This window comes from Nipponia nippon, unplaced genomic scaffold (assembly GCF_047370975.1).
Source record: "Nipponia nippon isolate SJK-2023a ecotype South Korea unplaced genomic scaffold, ASM4737097v1 scaffold_2, whole genome shotgun sequence".
NCBI lineage: Eukaryota > Metazoa > Chordata > Aves > Pelecaniformes > Threskiornithidae > Nipponia > Nipponia nippon.
In genome coordinates this window covers 27643878-27669347 of record NW_028262336.1, presented here as the reverse complement: position 1 = coordinate 27669347, position 25470 = coordinate 27643878, and the positions used below count along the sequence as shown (strand labels likewise).

General features: G+C 40.7%; 1 long non-coding RNA gene across 2 annotated transcripts in view; it reads left to right on the top strand.

The window, feature by feature from the left end:
* LOC148055702 (uncharacterized) overlaps positions 1-12132 on the top strand; it is a 31072-nt gene extending 18940 nt beyond the window's left edge. The window contains exons 2-4 of one of the 2 annotated variants that reach the window (XR_015704977.1): positions 82-138; positions 10076-10304; positions 10908-12132. This is a non-coding gene — a long non-coding RNA (uncharacterized LOC148055702). The remainder of the gene's footprint in view (positions 1-81; positions 139-10075; positions 10305-10907) is intronic. The other variant, XR_015704978.1, reaches the window with a different exon arrangement.
* The last annotated feature ends 13338 nt before the right edge of the window (positions 12133-25470 follow it).

The window sequence follows — 25470 nt, the reverse complement described above, 5'->3', positions numbered from 1 at the left end:
GATTGCCCTTATCTTCCCATTGCTTAAGATTTGGATCAGCGCAGGGCTCATGATAATCTGACTTGTGTGTACTCTGTGCAGGACAGGGATGAAACAGCTCAGAAGAGCCTCCTACCTACCGTGTGTCCTACCGTCTAGGTGAGTAACCACTGTACTGAAAGAAGAAGAAAAAATACCTCAGGCCCCATCTTGCACTAGCATGTGAGTTGAGGCATAATAGATTTAAGGACTGTATACATCAGAATCTGTTCTGCTGAATTGTATAGCGTACAAGGTACAGAAATTTTATGCTTGGTGCAGCTGTTGGATTCTTACTAGTATTGCTCTGATTTCTCTCTGCTTATTAAGAAATTATTCACACTTGTGATGAGCATTGTACAATGATGAGTCATACAATAGCTTTTTTATGCTAGATCTTTCCAACATTCACGAAGTTGTTTGTTTTTGCTTTAAGAAAGGAAAGCGAGTCCGAGTAGCTGCTCAGCTCCTGCCTTTTCCATTTTACTTAACTTTCTCACAACCTAAGTCTTCAGATGTTGGGCATAGAATTATTATGATGTAACTCATCAGTAACTCATGATCACATTACTGAAATGATTCATTATGGATTATAACCTTTGACAACAGGAGGCTGGCTTCTAGCTGAGCAGCTTCAGTGCAGCTAGACTCCAAACAACCACCTCTGGTTTGCTTTGCTCATGGAATACACTGGAGTGGAGAAGCTGCCTAATAAGAGCTCAAGGGTCCTGTGGACGCAGGGTTTGTGAAGTGTAAGCAAGCAAGTTGTACCATGACCAGCTCCCAGAATTAATCTGTTTTCCTATTAATTCAATAAAAAAGAAGGAAAAAGCTTTTCCCACTCTCAACCTCTTTATTCTGTTCATTCTTTACTTAGGATAGTCTGCTTTTTCCATTTGTTAAAAAAAGAGATACCTAATTTTGCCTCAATTTCTGTTCAATTAACCACTCCATTCATGGTATGACTCAATTGATCTTAATAAAGTTATATCAGTAATGCATTTGATCCACTGAGTTTTAAAGGAGTAGATTGTTTCCTTATTTTCTCCTACATGCACTTGTTTCTTTAATTTTTTTCCTTACAACTGGTGCTAACGTTCCTATTTTGTATTATAAATACATGGTTATTTGTCTTCATGGGCTTGAGGATGGTTTGTTTACCACATCCTAATAAACAGCCTGATTACCAGGAGGCCTTGATTTTAACCCATAGGCAGAACATTATCTTCAATCTTCTGAGTAAGAGTTTTCTTACATTTCACAATACTATTCAGAAAAAAGTAAATGTTCCTTTCTTTTGTGTTTTGTCTTGTTAGCAGTCATTGTACGTGCTCTGTGGCCGGTATAGTTTGCCTCCAGGGATTTATATGACATGGTTAAATCTGTTTTAACCATTAGAGCCCAAAACTGCCTTAACATCTTTTGTGAAGATACTTTCCAGGGGCTCAAATAAGTGTTTGGATTTGATAGTTCCCATGTTGATATTCTCAGTGAAAGCTGACGAGTGCTTGCAGCAGAAGCACCTGTGTGATGAGATGCCCCAAGTATTTGTCATGAATGCTACAAAGGTAACTAGTATTTTTCCAGAGGAGTCTGGTGAGGATTTAATATCCTCGGTTTTGTTAAAACTTAGAAATCTACTTAAAAGGGACAATAGAGGATTCAGGAAGAAGCTTGTAAGCAAAACAGCCCTGAAACTTCCTTGTTCTTATTTTGTTGTGGACACTTGTTCAGCACCATGTGAGATGATAAAGGGAAAAGTGATGTTCTTGGGCTGTTGTCATGACAGGGAGGAACTGAAAAAAGCTGCATAAAAAGAAGCATGGCCAGCAGGTTGAAAGAGGTGATTCTCCCTCTCTACTCTGCTCTTGTGAGGCTCCCACCTGCAGTACTGCAGCTTTGGGGTCCCCAGCAGAAGACAGACATGGACCTGTTGGAGTGGGTCCAGAGGAGGCCACAAAAATGGTCAGAGGGATGGAGCACCTCTCCTATGAAGAAAGGCTGAGTGGGTTGGGGTTGTTCAGCCTGGAGAAGAGAAGCCTCCAGGGAGACCTTATTGTGGCCTGTCACAAAGGGGACTTGTAAGAAAGATGGAGAGAGACTTTTTACCATGGCCTCTAGTGCTAATGGTTTTAAACTAAAAGAAGATAGTTTCAGACTAGATATAAGGAAGAAGTTCTTTACTACGAGGGTGGTGAGACACTGGAACAGGTTGTCCTGACTTGTGGATGCCCCATCCCTGGAAGTGTTTGAAGTCAGGTTGGATGGGGCTTTCAGCAACCTGATCTAGTGGAAGATGTCTCTGCCCATGGCAAGGGGATTGGACTAGATGACCTTTAAAGGTTCTTTCCAACCCAAACCATTCTAAGATTCTGTGAAAAGAGTAAATTATTGAATTTCATACTGCCTACAAGAGAAAGGAATGACTCAGTCGTTTATATAAATGTACTGGTATATGAAATTAAGGAAAATGTGACTGTTGACTCTTGTTCTTATGTACTTTTTAATTTTTAACCTAAGAAACTTTTGGAAAATTCTATGCCAGTTAGCAGCTGCAAAATTTACCTTCCTACTTAAAATTTTGTTTTAATGAATTGAAGCCTGCCTTTACAATGTTGTAGCTGCTGCTCAGGCCTTGTAAGTAACTTTCTATTTACTGTCAGCACTTCACTGAAGTTCAAAACTGCTGCCTTGTAGCATAGCTACAGGGGGTTGGGTTTTCAGACTAGGTATGCCATACATCTTCCATGAAAAATAATGGAAGATTAGTGTCTCTTGCCTAGAAAACCTTAGCCAGGACATTTATTTCGTAGACGTACTCGGCAAAGCATTCTAGGCATGTAGTCACCTGAGATGTCTCATAGACAAGAGATAAGTGCTGTAACACACAGGTGTGTTGCTAATATTGATGGGCAGGTACTAACTGCTTTGCGTTTACTGGTAGTGTGATGTATACTTAGATACAAACCTGAAGTGCGGAAAGCAGGGAATGATGAATTTAGAAAGATAGTTTTGATAACATCTTTGCTGTTCTATTAAATTATTAAGGTCTGCCTTGGCTTGAACACTCTGGATGTCTATCATGCAGCCTCCAAGATGCACCAGGTGCACCCCAGTGAAGTGCTCTCAGGCCCCCGCCCCTACCCCAAAGCCCCCCCAGTTACCTCCAGGCCAGCTCCTCCTGCCTTGAGCTACTGCTCTTGGGTTTTCATTTTCCTGCCAGCCTTGCAGCCCCGCAGTGAGGGCCCCCCTGGGACCTGACTGTACCCCACTGCCCACCCACTGCAAACCTTTCCTGCCTTCCCTCCTCACCTCTGAGCAGTGGCAGGGGGTGGTACTGGTGCCCAGGACCATGCTGTGGTATGTCCCCTGTGTGGGCGGCCACCTGTCCTTAGTGGCTAGGATCCCCACAAAAAGCAGATACTTAGTCCTTCAAAGCTGAGGCACTCTGGCCTCCAAGCAGAGACCTGGGCCCTGAGGATAGCCTGCTCCTGCCTTTCCCCAGGCTGTGGTCCCCAGGTGCCAGCTCATGGACCACTTAAAGCCTCGCGTCCCACTGGAATGGGTGTCAGAAAGGATACCAGGCAGGACCAGGTAAACCTCTCCTGAGGCTACCCCTGCTCTAAGTGCAGTCCCCCCTCCAGCGTGGCACAGCCCTGGGGCTGCTGGGCCACGCTGCTGGTGAGAGTGTTGAGGTCCCATATCTCCATCCGAGCAGGATGGCCACCTTTGCCAGTGCCATGCTGTGGGGTGGAGAGGAGACCCAGGCTGCCAAAGAGAAGCCTAGAGCTGCCACATCCGTCCTCTGCTGGGCCCAGATGGCAAGTTGGAACCAGATGGCACAGGCAGGAGTGCCCCAGAGAGGGATGTTCAGGAATGGTGCTGATAGAGGCACCCAACAGCCCTGCAGGCAGCGTTCCCGTTCCCTACACAGACTGTTTCCAGAAAGCCTGTGCTGAGCTCTGAGGGGAAACTCCTGTCTGAATCAGAGTCCTGCAGCAAAAATGTTGTGAACCTCCTTAAAAAGCATGGTTTGTGTGAGAGAGGATGAGTTTTGCTACATGAGCCCTTACTGCCTCCTGCCTGGCAGGGGATCGCCATTCTTCCCACATGTATAAATCTGTGCTGTTTCTTTCCCCTGGCTAGAGTATCAGCCTGGATAAGTCAGCCCCTTTGCGCTGGCTGACAGGCTGGCTGCCGTGCTCGCTATTTTTTTTTAACCAGTATTGGGAACACAAACTGAGGCATATGCTGCATCTGCTGTCTTCTGATCCTTAAGCTGATCTGTAGCCACAAAATCTGGGCATTTAGTGTTTTTACTTCTGTATCTGAGCAAACCATGCTGAGTCTGACAAGGAGGCCCCTCTTGGCACGCTGCTTTGCAGGAGATGCCAAATATTTTCCAGTGAAGAATAAATCTGGTGAAATATCTGGGTTTTGTTATCCCAGATGAGCTGTGCGTTATGGCCAAATCAAAATAGTTTGCTCAGGGCAGGCAGGAGGAGGGAGGTGTAGAAATGGAAAACCGTTGCCTCAAATTTCCCTCCAAATGCTCTAACCCTGTGCTTCTGGGTAATACAGAGTCAGTGGTACCATCCCCATCTGTCTGGGGATTCAAATGGACTCAAGTGGCATGTTTTGAATGAAATTAGATGTACTGTGGAAGATTTTCATTCTTGTAAAGCAAAGATCTAAAGACCTTAAATTTTATCTGAATTATATGTGCATGCAATTTTTTGCTTCTCTCACTGTCCAACTGAAAATAAACCTAGGTTTTGCACATCTCTGTCATGGACCACATAGAGAGAGATGTTGCTAGAAAGGCCTTAGATCCTCTGAGATTTTCATGGTTTTATAATACCAGACTCACAGTCTGCCTCTTCATGCAAATGTTCATGAAGTGCTTAATGTGTAGCTAAAAGGGATAGCAGAGAGAGATGCGGTTCTTTGAGTACGACCTCATTAGGGCTTCTATAAATGTCTGACTCGGAGGAAATCTTCTTGGAAATGGTTGCCTTCAAGCAGCATCCTAGTTGCCCTTCTGTATTGTAAGAGAAATGAGGAAAAAGATAATAGGAAGAAGACAAAAAAATTCTGCTACAAACACAGAGCTGATGAGATCAGGACAAAAAGTACTAATAAGGCATTTTTATGCTGAATTTTGTGAACTTTGTGCTAGAGCTTTCAGAAAATGTAGTCCCTGTCCTGCTGATTAAATTCTGTCCAAAAGGAAAGATTTAGTGTGTTCTTTGCACAATAAACTAAAAATGTTAGGTGTCCCATCAGTAAGGATGGACACAGACTGTGTACACCGGGCACCATGCACATGAGAGCAAATTTGTCCCTATTCTAGAAGCATGAAGATTTGGAGAATACTTCAGTGTTAGCCTTCCCTGCTCCCATGAAAACAAGTGTGTGCCTTTAATTTTCAAACTGCAGTTATAAAAACTAAACCACCAAATTGCAGTAAAAGTGAATAACTTTAGACTATTATTGACATTCAAACAAAAGCCTAAGCCAAATTTAGGAGTAAAAATTCTGCCATACCATTTAAACAGAGCATAAAATGTTCCTTTTTACTTAAATAAATGGTTATGATTGTTGCAGGTGCTACCTGTTCCTAGGTATTGTGCCTTTCTTGAAATGCACCTCTCTAACCTAGGCCTGAAGCTCTGGAGAGCAGGTGGCAGCAGGAGACCAAGTGTTGAGTCTGTTTCTAAATACACACATACAATATGCTAGGACTGAACTGGCTGAAAATGTTTCTCCATGTGAAACGCCAAGGGAGAAAAGATTGCTTTTCAAATGGATTTCTTTTCTCCTTTGGGATCATTCTAACAAACTGTTTTCAGTTTGGGTGGAAAAATCCATCTGCCTTTCGTTCCAGTTGGTTTTAATTCCCCCATCACCTGCTGCTAGGAAAGCAGCAGATAGGGTGGGACTAGTGAGGAATGGGAAGCAGAAGGCAGGGAAAACACTGATTTTTTTATCCAATACTACAATTGTTTCCCTAATCCTGTGTGTGTGTATGGTTGGTTTGGAAGGCACACCAGAGGGAAGATAAATCAATAAAAGCTGTTCTTACAAGTTTGAAATTAAACATTTATGAAGCACTGATAGAAAGCAGGTTTTGTCTTTACATTTTTTTCATTAACCAAAATTTAGTGGATATTTTAGTGAGAATTTTTACAGCTTACAACAAAAGTTAGTTATTTTTTAATTTTTTTATGGTTCTAGACATGACTTTCAAAATTGACCAATGATTTTGGCATGCCTTTAGGGTAACAGTTAAGGAATGATGAATTCCCATATTGTAAAGATCCAGATTTTTATTGCTGTCAGGTAGCTGATTTGATGACTGGTCTTTGTACAGGATAGAAAAACTCATGCAGTCAATATAGCCTTGGAATGCATTTCTTTTAACATCTGTCAAATGCCAATTAAAATGTTTTCATTAATGCAGTAATACTCTTTTATCATGTAAACTGTATTAAGTCTACTTCTGATTAACTTAAATGTGTTCATTAACGAGAAATCTGAGGGGCTGCAGATAAGAAAAATATTATTTGATGAGCTGTCCTTTGAGTCAATCAGCATTATTCCCTTGGCAAAAGATGATGTAAACCCGCAAGAAACAAATGAATGTCTAAAAGCCAAAGGAATGGATGGTGTTGTAATTACAGTTAATAAATCTGGACAAAAGGCCAGTTCCACAGCTGCCTCAGGTCTCTACTATGGCTCACCTCTGCCTGACATAAAGGGAGAGGCATAACTTTAGGCAGCCCTGCCACATGTCAGAATAACTTCCCTAAACTAAAGCAAATTAAGACGACAGGGGTGTGAGGATGACTTGACCTCTCAGGGCATGAGCTCCAAGCAGTGCAGGAGAGGATTTGTACCATGCATGTGTTTAGCTAGCAAAAACTCCTCTGAAGGGAACGTAAAGACCTGGTGCTGAGCTTTCCACTGGGCACTAATGCCCCTGGTGTTACACTGGTGCTCCGTAATGATGTGCGAGGTGGAGTTGCCTGACCTGGTCCTGAGCAAGAAAGCTGCAGGAGGGGCAGTATTAGTACCCCAAGCCCCGGAGAGGCAGGGCACCGTTTTTTCCGACTTGCCCTTCCTCTCATCTCCCCAAGTCTGGTGTCTGAGCTTCGTTTCTGTTGCTCTTAGCACAGGATTGTAGTAATTAAGCATTTGTAGCTCTTACCTGATCATCTGTATGCTGAGAGTTTCTGCAAACCAGCTATGCATGAGGGAGGAAGCGCTGATAAGAGAAGCGAAGGAAGAAAGGTGTGCTTTAGGGATGCTGCCTGCCGAGTATGCTGAGGGGCATCCTAAACCAGACGGAAGGATGTACAGCATAAATTGCTCTCGTCATCCAATGTACTACTGCTGCCTCAAGGAGTAGAGTTGCTTTTGTTTTGTTCCTGTTTTACAGAAAACATGGTGTTCAGTATGTTCAACTGAATTTGGGAGAATTTGGGCTAACTTTTTTTTTCCTCAAAAAACCCTCCAATATTATTTATTGAAGTTGAAATAGCACTCTTACTTCTGAGGAGAAATGGCTGAAGAATGAGCATCTGAAAAGGGGATATTCTAAGGCTGCCTTAGCAAAGAAAAGCAATGTCTTGGAGAAAGGAGGCCTATGCTTCTTGTTTTCAGGAAAGGTACTTTAAATGTACGGTAGATGGGTAATAGTACAGGTACTTGGTGTAAGGAGATCTTGGATGGCTCATCAGTTGATTTAATTCAAAACAACTGTAGCATTTTCATTTTCTTCTGTTTATCCCAGCTGAAGACCAGGTCTCTTGACCTTGCTAAGTGGATACATGTGTATGTTTGCACAGCAGCAATGCTTTAGGTTTTATTTTGACAACAGAAGTTATAAGTCATATCAGCATCAGGATGAAAAGCAGCCTACTCAGGCTTGTTGATCAAAAACAATTTTCATTGGATACCAAAGTAAAAGATGAATCCTTGAGGCATCTGTTTACACATAAGAAAATAACGTCCTGTGATTCAATTCCTTTGACTTTCAAATATGCACCCAGGTAAAAAGCATACCCAAATTTACTTTCATTGGCTCTGCTGCTCTTGATATTCTGACTATAACACTGTATATGCATTCTTTTAAATATTGTATCTCCCCTATTTAAAATTCAGCCTTGGGTTTGGATGCATACAGGTTGAAATTCACTTACATTTACGATACAGAAAGTATCTGTGGTAATGGATCTATTATAGTGTCTAAAGATAAACTATATAGACAAGTGAGGAAGAGCATAGAAGATGAAGGGTTAAGTGATGATGTGAGCAGAAACTGAGCTTGAAATTGGAGCTGTTATAAATTGAGAAAACAACATAGCTCCAAGGTGTTTTATGGCTTGAAAAGCTATTCATTCTTTACATAACATTACCATTAGTTACCTATGTAGGTTGTATTAAAATAAAGCTGAGAGTTAACTGAACCTTACATTTTATAGGTGCACGTTTAATTAAATTGTATGTTTTATCTGTAGTAATAAAATACAAGACTCATCTGAGTTAACACGCAGTTTTACAGTTTTAAGGTCTGAAACATCTCCGGCATCTCCATTCAGGGCTGTTTGGTATATGAGCCATAACATCCATCGGGGGAAAGTGCTTATCTCTGAACCTTTTCATTTGCAGCTAGGAAGCTCTCCTGCTCATCGTGCTGATGCTGTATTAAGCAAGTAAATAAAATGGCTTCCTGTTCTGGAATTAAGTGAACCTACAAACTCAAAGGAAAATCCTCCTAATCATCGTAGAGCACTCAGCTTTGCATATGATTTAAATCTAAAAGCACCAACACAGGGTAGTACTATAAAAATGTATTCAAGCCATGCTGAAGGACACGCAACCGTTTCCTGTTGATGTTGGAGGACAGAGGGGAGGACACTTTTACATAAGGCAACGTTACATGAGAAACCCTTTTTTAACCATCTGCAGTGTTCTTGCAATGTTTTGTTTCCAGCCTTTGTTGACAGTGAATAATCTTTCATGTTCCCCACTATTACAACAGGCTTATAAGCACTTTATTTCAGGTATAACCCAGGAAAAGGCCCGATTCAGTATGTCCTGCTACTTCCGTTTTGTCTGTAGAAGAACTGAACTTGCTTGGTGTGTGCTTCTAGACTTTGATTTTGCAAACTGAATTTCCAGAACTTTAGAAGGAAAACCGATGACCTGATCTGTCGCTGCTCCCTTATCGTGGTGTAGTCACTTTTCCCTTATTCTTTTTGAGAACTAAAAAGGCTTCAATCCAGTTCCCACTCAAACCAGCGCAGAGCTCCCCTCCAGGGGGTTGCTAATGAGGCTGTCTCTGTTTGGCAAAGCTCTGTGTTCAGCTCTGCAAGCAGTGGCGTCGCTGTGTTTAAAAGGAGGAGGCTGGGAAGTTGTGTGCAATATCACTGCTATGTTCATCCTGCACATCGGGGGAGCCTGAGCTGCGCAGGCACCCGCCACCAGTCCTCTGGCTGCAGCTCAGGCTCGATGCCTGCTCCCGTCTCCAAGAAAGGTTTAAAACTAGAACATCCACTGGTGGGCTGTTGTAAGATGTGGAGGCCAGTGCTATGCCTCGTCTGTCCAGGCTGCATGACAGAGCTGAGATGCACCAACTATAACGAATGTCTCAGTTTAAAGAATGTGCTGGAGTTTGGCCTATTTTTGCTTGTGCATAACTAAGTCAGGACTTATGAATGGATTCAGATCGCTGTCACTCAGTCCTGGCAGATGACTCTGTGATGCATCTCTTGAGCTCAGGCAACAGAAACTGTATGAAACTTTTAAGGTAGAATCAAATACGGTTGAAAGTTATTTACCTTTGACTTAGCCAAATTTGTGTGAATAAGGAATGTTGTGGACAAAACAGACCAAGAAATATTTCTACTGAAATTGGTCATGAAATTTCTTTGCAGTACTTTAGTGTCTGTGAAAACTCAGAAGGATTTTCGTGTCCACTTCTGTTGTTGAGGTCCAAGATGATTTATAGTGCCAAGTCATCTGAAACCAATTTATCTCATTTTCTCTACAGGGTTTTCTGTATTTTGGATGTTCTCTGAGCTGGAAGAGAAAGAAGGAAATAACTTTTTTTTTTGGTTTTATTGCTATCTTACAATGAATTTTCCAACTACGATGGATTTGCAGTGGATTCTCAGCACTCCTATAGGTGCTGAGTTCCCCGGAAGTCAATGGAGCAAACAAAAACCTCTGCAGAAAGGAATCGCTACCTGTACCCTGGAGATCATCCTTGATTAGTAATGGTAATGATTTGTGTTCATCAGAGGGCAGAACACATCTATCATACAGATAAAAAAAAAAATCTATTCTTCTCTAAAACACTGCTTGTAGGTGTGAAGCAGATTGTTGAAGATTCTGTGTTTTGGAAAGCTTGGGCAAGCATCTCCAGCTGAAGCATAAGCCTTAGTCCCTCAAATACAAGTTTCTGTTGCCTAAAAATGTTTACTGCATAGGTATGCAAAAATGTATAACACTACCCCCTTGATTGTAATATGCAGTGGAAATGTAGCTTTTGATAATTCTTTCTAAGGTTATTAGCTTTATGATACTTAAATAAAACTGTAAGCTGGCTCTTAAACAACTACCTTCTATTAGCAAGCAATACTTTGCACAATCATTCCCAAAAGAAATAGTATTACACTGGTAACAGGAAATCATGAGTCATTTATGTTAAGGTTTGGTCCTTGACCGTAAATTCTCTTTGAGCAAAGATAGTATTCTGTAATACCACCCTGGATTTGAATTTGAGACTTTGGGTGTTACAGTAACGTATGCCTGTAATAATGTATTGCATGCACATTTACTGGGCAAATTTACATCTGGGATTTGGATGTTTTTCTGTTTAGTTTACACCCAGAAGAAGAGAGGAAGCAAAGATTATTTGAAGAAGAAATATTTTGTTATCACGCCTGACCAGCCTGCCTGCTCTCTACGACAAGATCACTGACTGCGCAATGAAGGGGAGAGCAGTGGGTGTTGTATACCTTGACTTTAGCGGAGGCCTTTGATACTGTTTCCTGCAGATACTGTTTCTTGCTGCCAAATTGGTGAGATCTAGATTGAATAAGTAGACAATAAGGTGGGTGGAAATTTGGCTGGACCGCTGGGCTCAAAGGGTGGTGATCAGCAGTACAAAGTCCAGCTGGCAGCTGATGACTAGTGGTGTGCCTCAGGGATCAATACCATGGCCAAGACTGTTAATGGCTTTATTTACAACGTGGACAATTCGACTGAGTGCATGCTCAACATGTCCCTTCCAGCATAAATTATTCTATGGTTATTTTCATTTGGGGATTCACAAAATAGGTAGGGTTGAACACAAGCAGATGTAAGACACAGTGAATGTGCTAGGTCTCCTTGCTTGTAAGGAGCACTTATTTCTGAATAGCGCTTGACAGAGTGTAAATGTGGATTCAATAACACGTTGACTTCATCTGTACCGTAGCACAAAGGAAGTGGCGCAGGACTAGGCTGGAAAATTCTGTCCTAAGTTGGCATTACTCCTGTCAGCTATGTTACTACTCCTGGCACTGCCTCTTATGTGTAAAAAGAATCAGTAAATAATGGTATTTTCTCTGTAATCTGAAGTGGTAAGAGCAGACAAGGTGTATAGCCCTAGTGTTGCTTCAGATGCTATTTTCCTGCGGTTCAGCATTGCCCCCAGAGCTCTGCCTATTCTTTCACTGGCCAATGCATGTTTGCCTAGGACTTGCCCTAGAACCTAGATATGCCATTCTTTCTCAGGACAAAAGTGGTATAAATACCACCGTTGTGGGCATTTGTATGAGCAAAAAATATTGCCCTGTGGTAGACAAGCAGGTTAGTATTTGCCTGGAGAAGAAAAACCTTCCATGTCCAGGAGAGAGGTGGCATCCAGTTTGTGTTTTTAATGGTTTGAGGTTTGGAACTTTTTATTGGTGGTTTTTGTGGACCTCTGTACCAAAATAGCTGTATTTTATCCTTGAAGCAATATATGATTTGGGGGAAAAAAGAAAAATCCCTTGGCATTTTATCTATTGGCTAGTTATTTCTAGACACCTATTCCCACCTGCTGTTTTATAAACTCCAGATTTAAAGCACTTCAAATAGACCACAAGACACTCATCTTCCTATTTTGCTGTTCATCTCTTCTGTTTTCAGTGTGCCTGATGTACGTGATATGAGTCATCCCTGTCACTTTTACACTTCCTGACTACCAGCAGTTTGGGATGAGACTTTTTTTTTTCCCTCTCAGCTGACATTTTCTTTGGGAGTAAGGGGCAGGGAAATATTTTAAAGTAAATTTAGTGTTTAAAAAGGTTGCCAGAATAGCGTGGGAACTTCTCTCCTCAGCGAAATCTGAAAAGGCACAAACTTCATCCGTTTCCTGCTGGGGTTCTTCTATCCTGACCTGAAAGGAGTAAGAGGGCTTTTTATTTTCCATACCATCTGGGTTTTTCCACCCCACCTTTTCCTTGTCTTTGCCCTTACAGGTTTTATTCCTGCTGTTTCTATCTTTTTTTTTTTATTTCTTACTCTTTTCTTCCTCCCACCTATTCTGCCTCCCCCATGTACCTTCTCCCCATCTGCACTCTATGCTCCATCTCAATTTCTCAGCTTCCTTCTGATTTCAACCTTCTACCCGCTCCTAATTCTTTCCTATCTTTCTTGGGAACGTGGATCTAAGCTATATGCCAAGAGAAAGCAAACATCTCGTTGTATTGTAGAACCATATTGTCCTTGATGGCTACGGGCAAAAAACCCAATACTCTAGTGCTCTTCTCTTCCAGTTGGAATATTTTTTTCTCCTAGGTATCTTCTATATTTTGGGTTACATTTTTGGATGTAGGTAAGAAAAAGGGAACAAATATAATCTACAATATAAAAAATGTTACTACTAATATAAAAATGCTACTGCCCCAAATATACAAATCCACAGGGTCAAAACCTTGACTTCTTGTTCAGTTTTTCATCTTCATTTTCAAGTACAGCTGCTGTTGAGATGAGATTGGAACACAAAACCCACAGCAAAAATAAGACACAATTCATCTTAAAACAGTGCAAGGCTGCCATATTTGTAAATCCTTATGACAGACAGTAAAGTACACATTTTATCACTCCATATTTAGTCAGCCATTTTGCTTCATTTCCAGAGACACAGTCCACAGCAAAGATGATTATCACTTGTGTGATGTCAGAGAGTGCGAGCGTATTAAGCACAAACACTTAGCATCCACCTAAAGAAAATTACATCATAAGAAGCATTGGTTTGCCACATCTGATAATTTCCAAGTCTTCTACAAGCTATTTAAGTAGTGCATAGTGTTATTTCAGAGCAGCACATCTTTCCATAAAAAGTACTTGCATTAGTATTTCCTTCCCCATTCCTATTTTAACATATATACATTTTTTAAAAGAGCAAGATTGGGGGTTTCTTTTTTTCCTTAAGCCATGATTTATATTCTCAGGTTGGGGATTTTTTTTTTTGAGTCATTTCTTCTTGTGGAGGCAGAAAATCAATAATCACCTTCAAAAAGAATGCATGTCAAAACCTGACAGAGTAAAATGTATCCCTACCATGCGTATGCCTCAGACAAACTCCACAACTCTACCACTGTCCCTTGTAACCTTAAAAAAAAAAAAAAAAAAAAAAAGAAAGATTGAAATCCAGAGATTCTCACTCTGAATATTGGACTTCTGATGTACTTTGAAGTCAGCAATTCATTAAGTGTGCCATTCTGGTACTGGAACAACCTATAAAACATTTACATTCTCTAGAAGCATTTATCATGTACTGACAGGAACAATGAAATATGCCCATTTTTAGAATGCCCTAAAAGATCAGTTTCTACTTCAACACTCAACCACGGCAAAGTTTTTTATGGTACAGCTGGTGCTGCCTCAAATAAGGACTTGCCAAATAGACAAAGATCTATGACTGGACTGGATAAAGGACCTTCCAACCACAACTTCCATTTGCCAGGGCAGGAACTTCAGGTTTTCAGCTGGGCTTTGCAATTGATGCAAAACACTCTGCAGGATCGTTTCAGTCATGTTGTTGATTTAAATAAATCCAATAACTAGATGAGCTGTGCAACTCAAAACGTTTTTATCAGGAGAGAGTTCCTTATAAAAATGTAAAAAATGTTATGTCTGTTTTATTAACTGCAGGAGCTTAGGAGGACTTTTACTAAAACAGTTGTACTTTTACAAGCTCAGGTAAAGGAAGGGGGATTTAACTGCCTCTCCTCCAACATATGGTCTTACTGAGCCCAGCAAAGCTCGTTTCATTGCTCAGAGATAGGTACCTACTTGTGAGCAGATGCTGTTCTTTTCAGTGGGTTTATTCAACTGCTTGGAGTTGTGCGCTTCCTTAAATGCTTTCCTGAATCAAAGCTCTGAGATGACATTCTTTTGGTCGACTCGGTCATTTCCTATTTGGCTGCACTCCTCCTCACAAAAATGATTGGGTTTGCTGTCCAATGTCTCAGCAAGCAGTCAGAAATGTCTCCACAAATCTTTGGATGCCAATACAAATGCCAAAAGTGGCAAAACAAAGGTACTCCATAGCACTTTAGATTGGCATTTTCACTTTTATTGACAAAACCTCGTTCTTTTCATCAACTGCGTTTGTCCGTTTTGATTTATATGCACAGCTTTTAGCATCACAGCAAAATATGATTTACAAAGTCAAATCCAATGAACTGTAGATCGGAATATCTAGAAAGCAGGAGCGCTGTTCAAAGCACTGATTTTAAAAGATTCATTAGTTGTGAAATACGTTCATTCTTTTGGGCTTGTTTCTGTTTGTCTGTGCACTTCTGTTATTTAACTCAACACAGCACTTGGTTCAGTGTGAACTCAGTCTGCCCTAAAGAAAAAAAAAATCTGATCGCTCTAAGTCATAATATCTCAGTAACAGTAAGAGATAATATCTTCAGTTCGTTATGCCTGCAAAAATGTCTGGGCCAACAGGACTGCCAAGGCTCATAAAACTCTTGCGTCACTACCGATTTATTAGCATGAATCTGTCGTATCTTCCTTTGATGTTTACTGGCGCATGCCAACATTAACTTCCTTTGATTTTAACTCTCTGTGTGTGCTTGGGCATCTTTTGGTAGTGGATATTTTTGGTTTGTTATGTTTATGTCTTTTTTTTTTTTTAAGGAAATTGATGTACAAGATTGTCTTCAAATTTGGTGTTCTGAAAAAGGGAGGGTCTGCTTAGGTTGATAAGCTCTTTTCTTTTTGAATATTGAGATTAATGTGGACTTGAGCCTAAACAGATATGCTCCAATATTTTCTTACTTGACAAATAATGTTTAAATGACATTACTTCAGATAGATAGTAATTTTTTTTCTTAAAAGGCGTTGAATCTCCTGCTACGATGAGACCCAGCTCTTTATAGTACAAAACCTAATCAGCCACTTTCCATTATTATATTGTATGACAGTATGACTTCATTCCTAACACAATTTACTTAAATTGAATATTTTGGCAGATGTGTGCATGAGACTAGAGGAGCAGAACTTCTATTAAATCACATCCTGAAACAATAAGAGATTGTGTTGTAGATCTAGCTATGCAGAAGTTTCCAGCTCTGCTCATAATTTACCACACATTATAGGAGACATTAGGAAAGTACACCCAGCAAAAGACTGAAAAATACTCCACAGTATGGCCAGAAATGACACACACAGATAAATCATTTGATTTGTGATGAAGAGGTTTACATAGCATTGCTGCCTAGTCAATGGAGGTCAGTAAACATGTCTGCTTATGGTGGTTCCAGTGACACTGATGAGAGGAAAGGAACAATTCCTTAGTGAAAGACGCCTTTTTCTTCTACTCTGCTGTGCTCATATGCTGTTTTCCTTAGGATAAGTGACAAACACAAAATATGATTTTTTTTTTTTTCTGCAGGCTGCAAACTGTCCAGGCACTGTGGGGGTTTTAGGAATGATTTGTTTGTGTGAATATGTAACTGGTTGCTATATAGTAGCAAAGACAGGTCAAAGAAATTCTCCTAGCACTTGGTATAAAGTCTTATGAGTGTCTGAGGAATCTCTATTAACAAATTCAGAGAAGCCTCTGAGATCTTTGTCTCGTGCATAAACACAGGGGTACTCACACAGCAGAATACTGCTGAGAATTGTCAACCACAGACTTCAACTTCCACCCCAAGGAGCACTGAGGTAACTTTTAAGATATGTTGCGTTGAGGGACAAATTCTAGAACTTGAGAAAATATTCCATGGAAAGTCAAAGTGACTAAAACCTACATCAGTATTCACATTTCACCCTTGCACTTTCTTTTGCATCTCATTTCTTTTGCATTCTCATTGGGCTTGCCTGTTCTAGATGTAACAGCTTTGATTAGGATAGTTTCAACTTGAATTAAGCCAACTTTAGACTGATCACAGGGCAGAAATACTCCATGTGAAGCACTAGTTGTAAAGCTTTCTGCACTGTGGTGGTAGAGATCAATTATTAGCACAAACCTGAAAGCATTATTGGTTCTCTACAGCATCTAAAAAACAAAGCAAAAAACCCCATGACAAAGCTAATTCCACTCTGCAGACCTTGATTCTGGAACGAGCTTCAGTGTTTTTCCGAGACCACAATTACAACCCAATATGCTCAGAACATGGGATCATCAAGCTCTGAGTGCCACGAGAAGATAAGCTTATCTCATATTCAGTACTATTTCCCTCTTTTCTTGACTTCCTCATTTCTTTTCAAAGACCTATTCAAAGAAAAGAAGAAAAAAACCTCCCAAAATGTAACACTGGTGGTGCCACCTGGGTTGGCAAATCAATAAAGGATGTACTTAAATTCTATGGACTTAAATCTGAATTGGGTAATATAACAAAGTACACCAAAGATTTCAAGCCTTTGACCAGAAAAAACTCTTAAAACATGCCAGACTTTAATGACTTTGAATAATCTTGTGTTTAAATGCATGTTTGAATACTCATGAAGTCAGAGATGATACAGGGCAAAAAACAACCCCAGGTAAAATCAGAAAATGTCTTACCAAAATTAGAACAGGAATTTGCATTCCAAATATAAACAGAGAAAATATGACTTTTCTAAGCAGGTAATTGTTGACCTGTAACAAGTAACAAAATAGCTGCAAAAGCAATGAGCAATAATAATTACCACCCTGCTTTGGGTGGAACGGAGACCCAGTTTGACCTCCTGTGCGTTGAATGTCACTGAGTAGCTTTGACTTTTTTCATCTGCCATTGAGATCTGATGAAAACTTAAGGCTAGACTCTTAGTTTCTGGGCTTCTCTCTCATTTGCGAAAGACGAACTACAACAGGGACTTCTCGTTGCAAAAAAAAACTCTCCAAAAAACAAAGCAATACTTAAATGTAAAGTTATGACCAAAAAAAGTAAAGGATAAAGAAAATAAATACAAAAGGTGTTATTCCTTTTATCGTCTGGTGTATTTGAAGCTTAAGGATCAGAAATCTGTAGAATGTGACTTTACTTGGCTTTTGTTATTCAGTTGTTACAGAGATTTCCTGGGGCCATCTTGCACTGACTTTGGAGTCTTTGGCATGGAGCCTACCGCTTTGCCTATTCGGAATTTGAAAGCAAGAGAAACCAGCGTTGGTTGCAGAGCTGCAGCAACCAGTCCTGTTCCCTAGACAAGTGGGAGATAAAGAATCATCTCCCTCAGACACAGTTTCTTCTTACTGTTTCCTGAGAGCAACCTTGTATAGGTGCTTCTTCCCACACTGCACCACTGTTCAGAACTGAGCCTTCAAGACTTCAAGAGCTAAATTTGCAGCTGGTAAGGCTCCTGCCAATATACATCAGCTTGTCCTCTAGCCCACTAGATCTCTTGTCCATAGTAGTACACAACAGAGCAAGAACCCAAGACAACCTTTCAATCAGCAAAGCCCTCTGAAAGTGCAGTGAGGTCAGAAAGACCTCAGGGGCCCAAATCTTAGAAGACCTAAAATGCCAAAAAGTGATATTGCCACATCTTACCATGACCTTTGCTAGCTTCTGCAGTAGTCAGGCCTTGAGCCAACAAAGTACTCGTATAGCTGTTTAACTTCAATCACGCAAGCAGCCACACCACAGTCATATGTTAAATATTGACTACAGTAAATGTTTCGCTGGCGCAGAGCCAACAGACATTTGTTTGTCACAAAGGGCTATTCCTTTAAAGAAAGCTACTGTATTTAGCAGCAAAAGAAAAGGGTCGCTTTGGGAAAATGGGAAGTAGAAATCTACCTGAATGTAGAAAAAGGTGGGTTTGACTGCCTTGGCTGATACAATAACTTCTTTTACAGTGGGTTGACTACCCAGGACTAACTTATAGATGGCTCTGTTAGAGTCCTCATCTGCCTACTGGAAGCATGAAATGCCATTACTAAAGAGTCAGTGGTGTCTAATGACCTCAGAAATCCTGGGGCTATGTCACCTGGGGCAATGGAGCAGTTCTCCATCCATTCCTGCCATAAACGAGAACAAAAACTGTTAAAGTTTGTCTGGGTATTTCTTGTGTTTTAGTTTTCTAGTGTAGTAACCTATATTTAACTTTAACTTTGAAAATTAAAAGCCTGATCTTTTCAGTTCCTATTTCTACTACCAGTCCCTATTCATTTAAATAAATATACAGATGGAAAGCTATTTTCAGAAGTGCTCAGCATTGGCTTATATTCTGTGGAAGTCAGCAGTAAAACTCCTACTGATTTTTACTTGGGAGTAGAACTATGTCAACTCTGAACAGTTATGAAAGGCACAACTTAAGCGTCACTTTGACCAAATTCTGCCCAGGTATAATCATGAAGAAATGAAGTCAAAACATGTAATTAAATATGTCACCATATCTTCAGTCCACATTTTTTTCCTTGCTATGGGTGCCTTGCCTGCACAGGCAGAGACATACCACAGAATAAGTCAAATAATACTTCCTACAGATACCGCTGCTTAATTCAAGCTGCTGTTATGACACGTTATGTAGCTCACAATTTTTACCCGAAACCAACCATTTGCATCCTTGCTGCTACACATAACTCCTTTCCATTCTCTTTTTTTGAATGCAGACATCTGAAGGAATTTAGGTAATTTGTGTTTAAGCTTGAGCAATATACCATTAATATCCAACTAAAGACAGATGATGCAGTTTTGCAAGAACAGAAAAGAGCATCCTTAATCATAGCAATTCCCATTTATACCTTTATATCTATATTCACAGATATACATTCATATGGACGTATATATTGTGGTAATTTCAGCACACTGATTTTTAATGCCTCTTTCCCACTAGATTTAGGATGTTTCCTGAAGAATGAGGCCGTGGTTCCATGCTAATTAAAGCCTACATAGGTCAGGATGACTGCACAAACAAATCTTATCAAAAAATGTGTGCTTCAGCCAAATCAGTTCTGAGTGGACTCATTACCTACGTACTGGTGCTGGAGTAAGATAGAAGGTGGAGAAGCCTGGCTGAAGGCAGGGGCATGGGTGACCCTCGCACAGGTTGGTTTAAATGGCTCTGGAATTGCACCAGAATCTTCAACATACATCAACATATTGCAACATACATCTTCGGTATTTCTTGGTGTGAACTGGAGACTGTAGGATTGTTCCCTTCAAATTCTGTCTGGCATCTGCTCCTTAATAGAAAGGCTTTGGCTGATCACAATGAGACCTGGATCAGCCTGCGAGCATGTAATAAGAACAATAAATGTCCTGCTTTCTTAAGCATTTTTCATAAGATGAAGTGATCAGCGATGGTTCAGCCAGTTTTGAATGTCGCCAGTGCTGCTGCAATGCTCATGTGTTGCTTCCACCAGCCCACGTGATTAATGGAGGTCAGGGCTCTTTTCCTCATCCAGGCGTATAGTTATATCAATAACTACCTTAACAGATATAGTTATAAAATGCACCATAGAGAGTGTATCGCATTATATATATATTTATATAAGTGTATAGGAGATATATATATATTTAATATAGTTATGTATATAAATACTTTCTGGGTATAGATACAATGTTTAAGTGCCAGGAGGAGGGGGAAGAAATAGTTACTTTCATGGTGTGATAGTAAGAGCTGTACTACATTTGGTGTAAAAAGCATAAGAAGCCAAAGTGAACAACTTAGAAATCGGACCCACTAATGTTGCATTTATCTGCTTAATTTCCTGCAAAATTTTTTACATTTGAGACTTCAGAGGCTGAACATCAGTATTTATACCTGTTTATATACTGGAGGGTTATTACGATAGAAATATTTGCCCATTATGTTTTGAGATGCTGCAAATTCCAGTAGAACTTTTCATTAATTTTCTCTGCCATAAGAATTTCTCCTGCTGTCTCTGAAAACTGAATTTGTATGAGGTTTCCTGAATGTATTCTTTTCAAAATTCAGAGCAAATGACAGATATATTTGCTACCTCAGCTGTGCTGTACAACCCCCGGCCACCTCTTCAAAAGCGTGGGTTTGTTTTTTAATTTGAAAAACAATGGAGGCTCCATTTGGGGCAATGAATTTGTAAGTAAAATATGCCAGGGGATGCATTTGAAATAACCTCAGTGATTTCAGAGCCGTTTCTCACATTTTCAAAAGTGAATTTAAATGAAACTAAGTCAACTTCAAAAGAATCGCTTTTGAAAATAGGACTTAGCGAGCTTTAACTGGATATTAGCTTTTACAGCTTGATCTGATTCCCTCTATGATTATGTAGTGCAGTAGCTCACAATAAACTGAACCGAGAATTAGTTCCCGGGGAGGGCTTTCTTTTGTGTACAAAGATAGGCTTTCATACGCAGGTGTCAGAATCCGTTCTCTCTACTGCACTGTGTTGTTATTTTGAAAAAAATAGATGGTTCTTCAAATGTCTGACATGACACTGATCCTCTTTAACTCCGCGTATTTCCATGCTAATATAAAAGCAGCCACATCACTTTCAACGCTTCACTAGTAGCTCATAAAAAAACCCACAAAGAATAATGTCAGCACCTCTGTTACGATGAATACGTTGACGTTCAGACCTCTGCCGATGGGTGCCTGAAGGAGCCCGCTGTGTGAGCGGCACAGGCGGTGGGTGCCTGGGACCCAGCCCCAGCCTGAAGGCAGGGAGGGGGAGGCCCTGCAGCCCTCCGGCCCCGCGGGGTGCGGAGGCGGCAGGCGCAGTGTGCACAAGCCCTCCGCGCCCCGTGTGAGCAGGTTGTAACGCTGGATCTGTGTGTTAACAGCTGATGAGAGGAGCCTTGCTTTAGCTGCCGGCATGCAAAGTCTAGTTTTGTAGCCTTTTTCAACAGAACCAGCGTTGTCTGTACTGGTGGGCACCTTTCACAAACTGTGCTATGGGGGAAGGAAATTTCACCTACTCTCCTAATCTCAATATGTTTTTGTGTCTCTGCTATAAGTCAGGGAAAGATATGTCCATTACTTTTTTTGTATAAAGGAATAAGGCAGATGTATGCCAAATCAACTTGAACAAATATTTTAAAATCCTTTTGCTGAGAGAAATTGCAGGGTGATTACAAAACACAGAGGATCTAAGGATGGCATTATTCTTGTATACAGAACAGTCTGCAGTTCTTCATTGCAATCCCCCCCCCCTCCTTCTTCAACACAAAACCATCCATTACAAAGCTCCTGCAGTCACTGATTTATGTGCTTGTGATCAAACTTTCCTGCTTCTAATACTGAGAGCATTTTATAAAAGATGGTTGCAGTTCCTAGATGGACTGAGCGTGTCTGTTCCTGTGCTGCTGTGCAGCTGCTTTATTATGCTCCTGGCCTCTCATCAGTGATTTCAGTCTTACTATGAGACTCTACAGAAATTAATCTCTTGGAAGAGTTTGTATTTTGATGATCACCTAATCTGCATAGCTGCACTGTGTACTGTGCTTTGTGATAACAGTCCGTGATACCAAAATCCTGATAGCTACCCTACAGGCATTTTCGAGGCCACATGAGATGATACCGGTCCTTGTCCCCAAACATTATCAACAGTCTCACCAAGCAATCTGATCTGTACTTTCTCATGTGTGCATATTAGCCTAGGCTTATTATTTTGAGCCCCAGCTAATATATGAGAAGATGCTTCAGGTTCCACAGTTGCATGTGGCGTTCTGAGGAGGGCACTGAGTCAGCTCGCCTGGCAAATGTGAATTACAGCTGCGGGGAGGGTCCATAACAGGACTCAGCAAAGGATGTAATATTTTGAAGCTTCCTCCTCTCCTGCCTTCTTACATTTTATTCTGCAAAATAAATTTACTTCTGGGTGATAACCCGAGGAGGCATTAGCAATCTCTGCGGCATGTAAAATATAGGAAGCCAACAGGAAGCAGTACTTTTAATTTAAAACAAATGTTTCCTTTATTTTCATGTCTACCACTTGGCTTGAACTGCAGATCTTGAGGAAAAAACTACCAGATTTTGGTAATAGGAATGAAGGGAGATTTCTTTTTATCTTTCCACTTTGTTTCCACTTTAATAACAACCTCACACATATAGGCACTGCACAGGCTACTACTCCATGATACTCTGTCACAGTCTCCTAATATAAATTTACAAACGGCGAGTTACAGAGGCACGCTTTAGCCTCCGTCTCCCACTCCTCCCACCGCAAATGCTGCTGCAGCATGGCACTGGGAATGCAAACGTGCCGGTGCTGTGGAGGGTGATGGGAACTGTCAGAGGGAAAGCCCCGCTCGCTTACAGAGAGAGCGTCTGGGGCTACAGCAGCATCACCGTTGTTAATAGCTTCCTATTTCCACCCCTCCAGCTGGAGCCACAGCCTTTCAGGTAACGCTTTTAGTCTTTCAAATGACTGTATAGGGAGTGAAGAGACAGAAACCTGTGGCACCTATGCACCCAGCTGCTGCTGAAATCATTGCACCCGTGTAACAGTTTCTTGGATTGGGTGCTTGTTGTCCACATTTGAAGTGCAGGCTTGTGGCTCGAGAGACTTCCTTGTCGCCTGCTGAATATCGGTGGAGTTGTGTTCCAGCTGAATTTGTCATTTTATAACGTAAAGGCCTCAGACTTCGCTTCCTCTGAACAGTCTCTGTTGACTGCTTCAGATTTTCACAGCCTTCTGAAAAGCTACTATATTTTTTTCTCCAGGGACAGTTAAGGAAAGGCTAAATTATATGGTGAGTTAAGCCTCCTATAAGCAAGTTGAGGAATGGGGGTGTTTTTGTTAAAGTTTCTTGACAAATAGCTGTTCTATATTAAGTGGGGTCTGCTACTGTTCTTAAATTTATTGGTTTTAATTTCATTATTGCAAACTAGTTGGGACTTTCAAAATCGAGTCGAGCACTGTATGTATAGCAAGAGGTGGTAGGATGGGTCTTTGAGCATCCCAACCTGCTGTGTTAGCAATTAAGCAGGTATTCTAGGATCTGAGACACTATGCTGAAAGAATCAAAATAGCAATGTATTTTCTCATTCTGTACAAATGTCTTCAGTTAACTGAACTCAGAATCTAAGATATATTTTATTTATATATATACATACATACACCATCTGCTAAATTTCCTGTTTCTATTTTTTTATTTCAGTTCCAAGACAATGTTGAAACAAAGCACCATGTCTAACTTTGTACAGACAGCTCCTTTTGCCCAGCTAGCGACCTCTTTTCTATCTTGGGGTCCATTCAGACATTCATGGAATGGTTGATTGATTGGTTGATTTATCAGCAGCACCCTTCTCTCAAGCACAAAGTCTGTAAGGGAAATAAGGTGTGTATTAATATGTTCAGTCTCATACTACGGAAGAGGAGGTAACAAGGGCCCAAAAGCTGAGAGGAGTGTTTGGGGATTACTGGTCTTTGCAGAGGACTGGACAGATGTCGGACAGCAGGACAGCTCTGGGCAAAGCTACAGAAGAGCTAGATCCCATGGAGGGGAACCTGACGTGGACAAAGCTCGAGAGCTGTGTCTGTTCAGAGAGGGGCAAAGCCTTGGGGAAACAGAGGACGGGATTAAAATAAAAGTAAGTCCTTGAGACAAAAAAATTCCTTAATGACTTTTGCATAGTGCTAAAAAAGCTTACTGGTGCACTCACAGATTGAGAGAAATCAAAGACATCCTGTTAGTTGCCTCTATTTTTGTTACATATTAATGATTTGGGATATTCACACCACAAACTGCAATGTTGTTTTATCTGGGAGGACAAATCATAGTAGAGCAAGCTGCTGAAAAGAGGCCGAGAGGACCATAATCATCTCACCTGGTGGCCTTCATAACATGCAAAAAGCACATCATAACTTTCAGTTACAGGGGTGCAAATAGCTAAATGTCATTTGTGTAGTTGCTCTGGAGTTTCTGTAGAGTTAGATGCTCTCAAGGATTTGCTTTAATCATTCGGAAATGCTGATTGTTCTCTGAGCAACGCCAAACATGACTAGCCTGAAAAGAAATTGGCCTGTTGTACTGTAGGGTGACATTTTTATTTGTTGGGAGAAGCATGTTGGTATTGAGATGTTTGCATATAGGATTGTGAGGAAAAACAACACCAGAAAGGCTGTACGTGCAATACTTCACTAGTAAATTGACCACACGAGGCATGAGGCCAAAAATATCTAGGAGGATTCAGTGCATGCAGTGGAAAAAAGAAAAAGGAATAAATGTTAAACCCTGATTCTGCTAGGAATATTTGCATTATGTAGTAATTGGGCAAACAAAATCAGGGGTACAGAATCAAATGAAGAAATAGCCATCCTGAAGATCTCCTCTCTACTGACACCACCAGCAAGCGACAACAGCTTCTGTCAACAAAGGGAGAAGCCATAATAACACTGCATTTGTTTGGTGCAGAGTGATGTCCATGTATGTTCACATCCTAATCACTGGAGCAATTACTGTTGTTTGCATCTCCATTTTATTTCCTTGGCTGAGCACTCCTGGGATTTTGGACTGTGATTTCATTATTGGCTTGGCTCTGCCATTTGTATTGTGTACCTACTCCAGTAGATATCATCAACTCTTAATACTCCTGTGCTATGCAGAACAAATCATTTGCATTTGAGTAGGTCGCTATGGCTACTGGCTACCTAACTGTGTACTGCATCTGTAAAAGCCCAAAACTGAAGGTGCTTTGCAGAATTCAGACAAGGATCAACTGTTCACTATTTGAAATCATATCCGCACCCATTGTTGTTGCTAACAGCACATACTTGTGTAAGGTTGATTAGGTACAATCTCTCTCTTCCTATTTTGGATTAAGGTTTAGAGGGTCTCTTTCTCAGGGCTGCAGGATGACTCCAAAGGAAAAAAAATGTCTCTAGAGGACACTTGCATGACAGTGAGCGGATTAATTATACCTGCGGTTGTTCAAGGTGTAGCATAAAACCTAAAGGTTTTCCATGAAAATTAATTCTGTGCTATTCGAAAATACAAATTCCTGCTGGAGCTTTCTGAAATAAATCTGGTAGTTTATGCTGTAGTA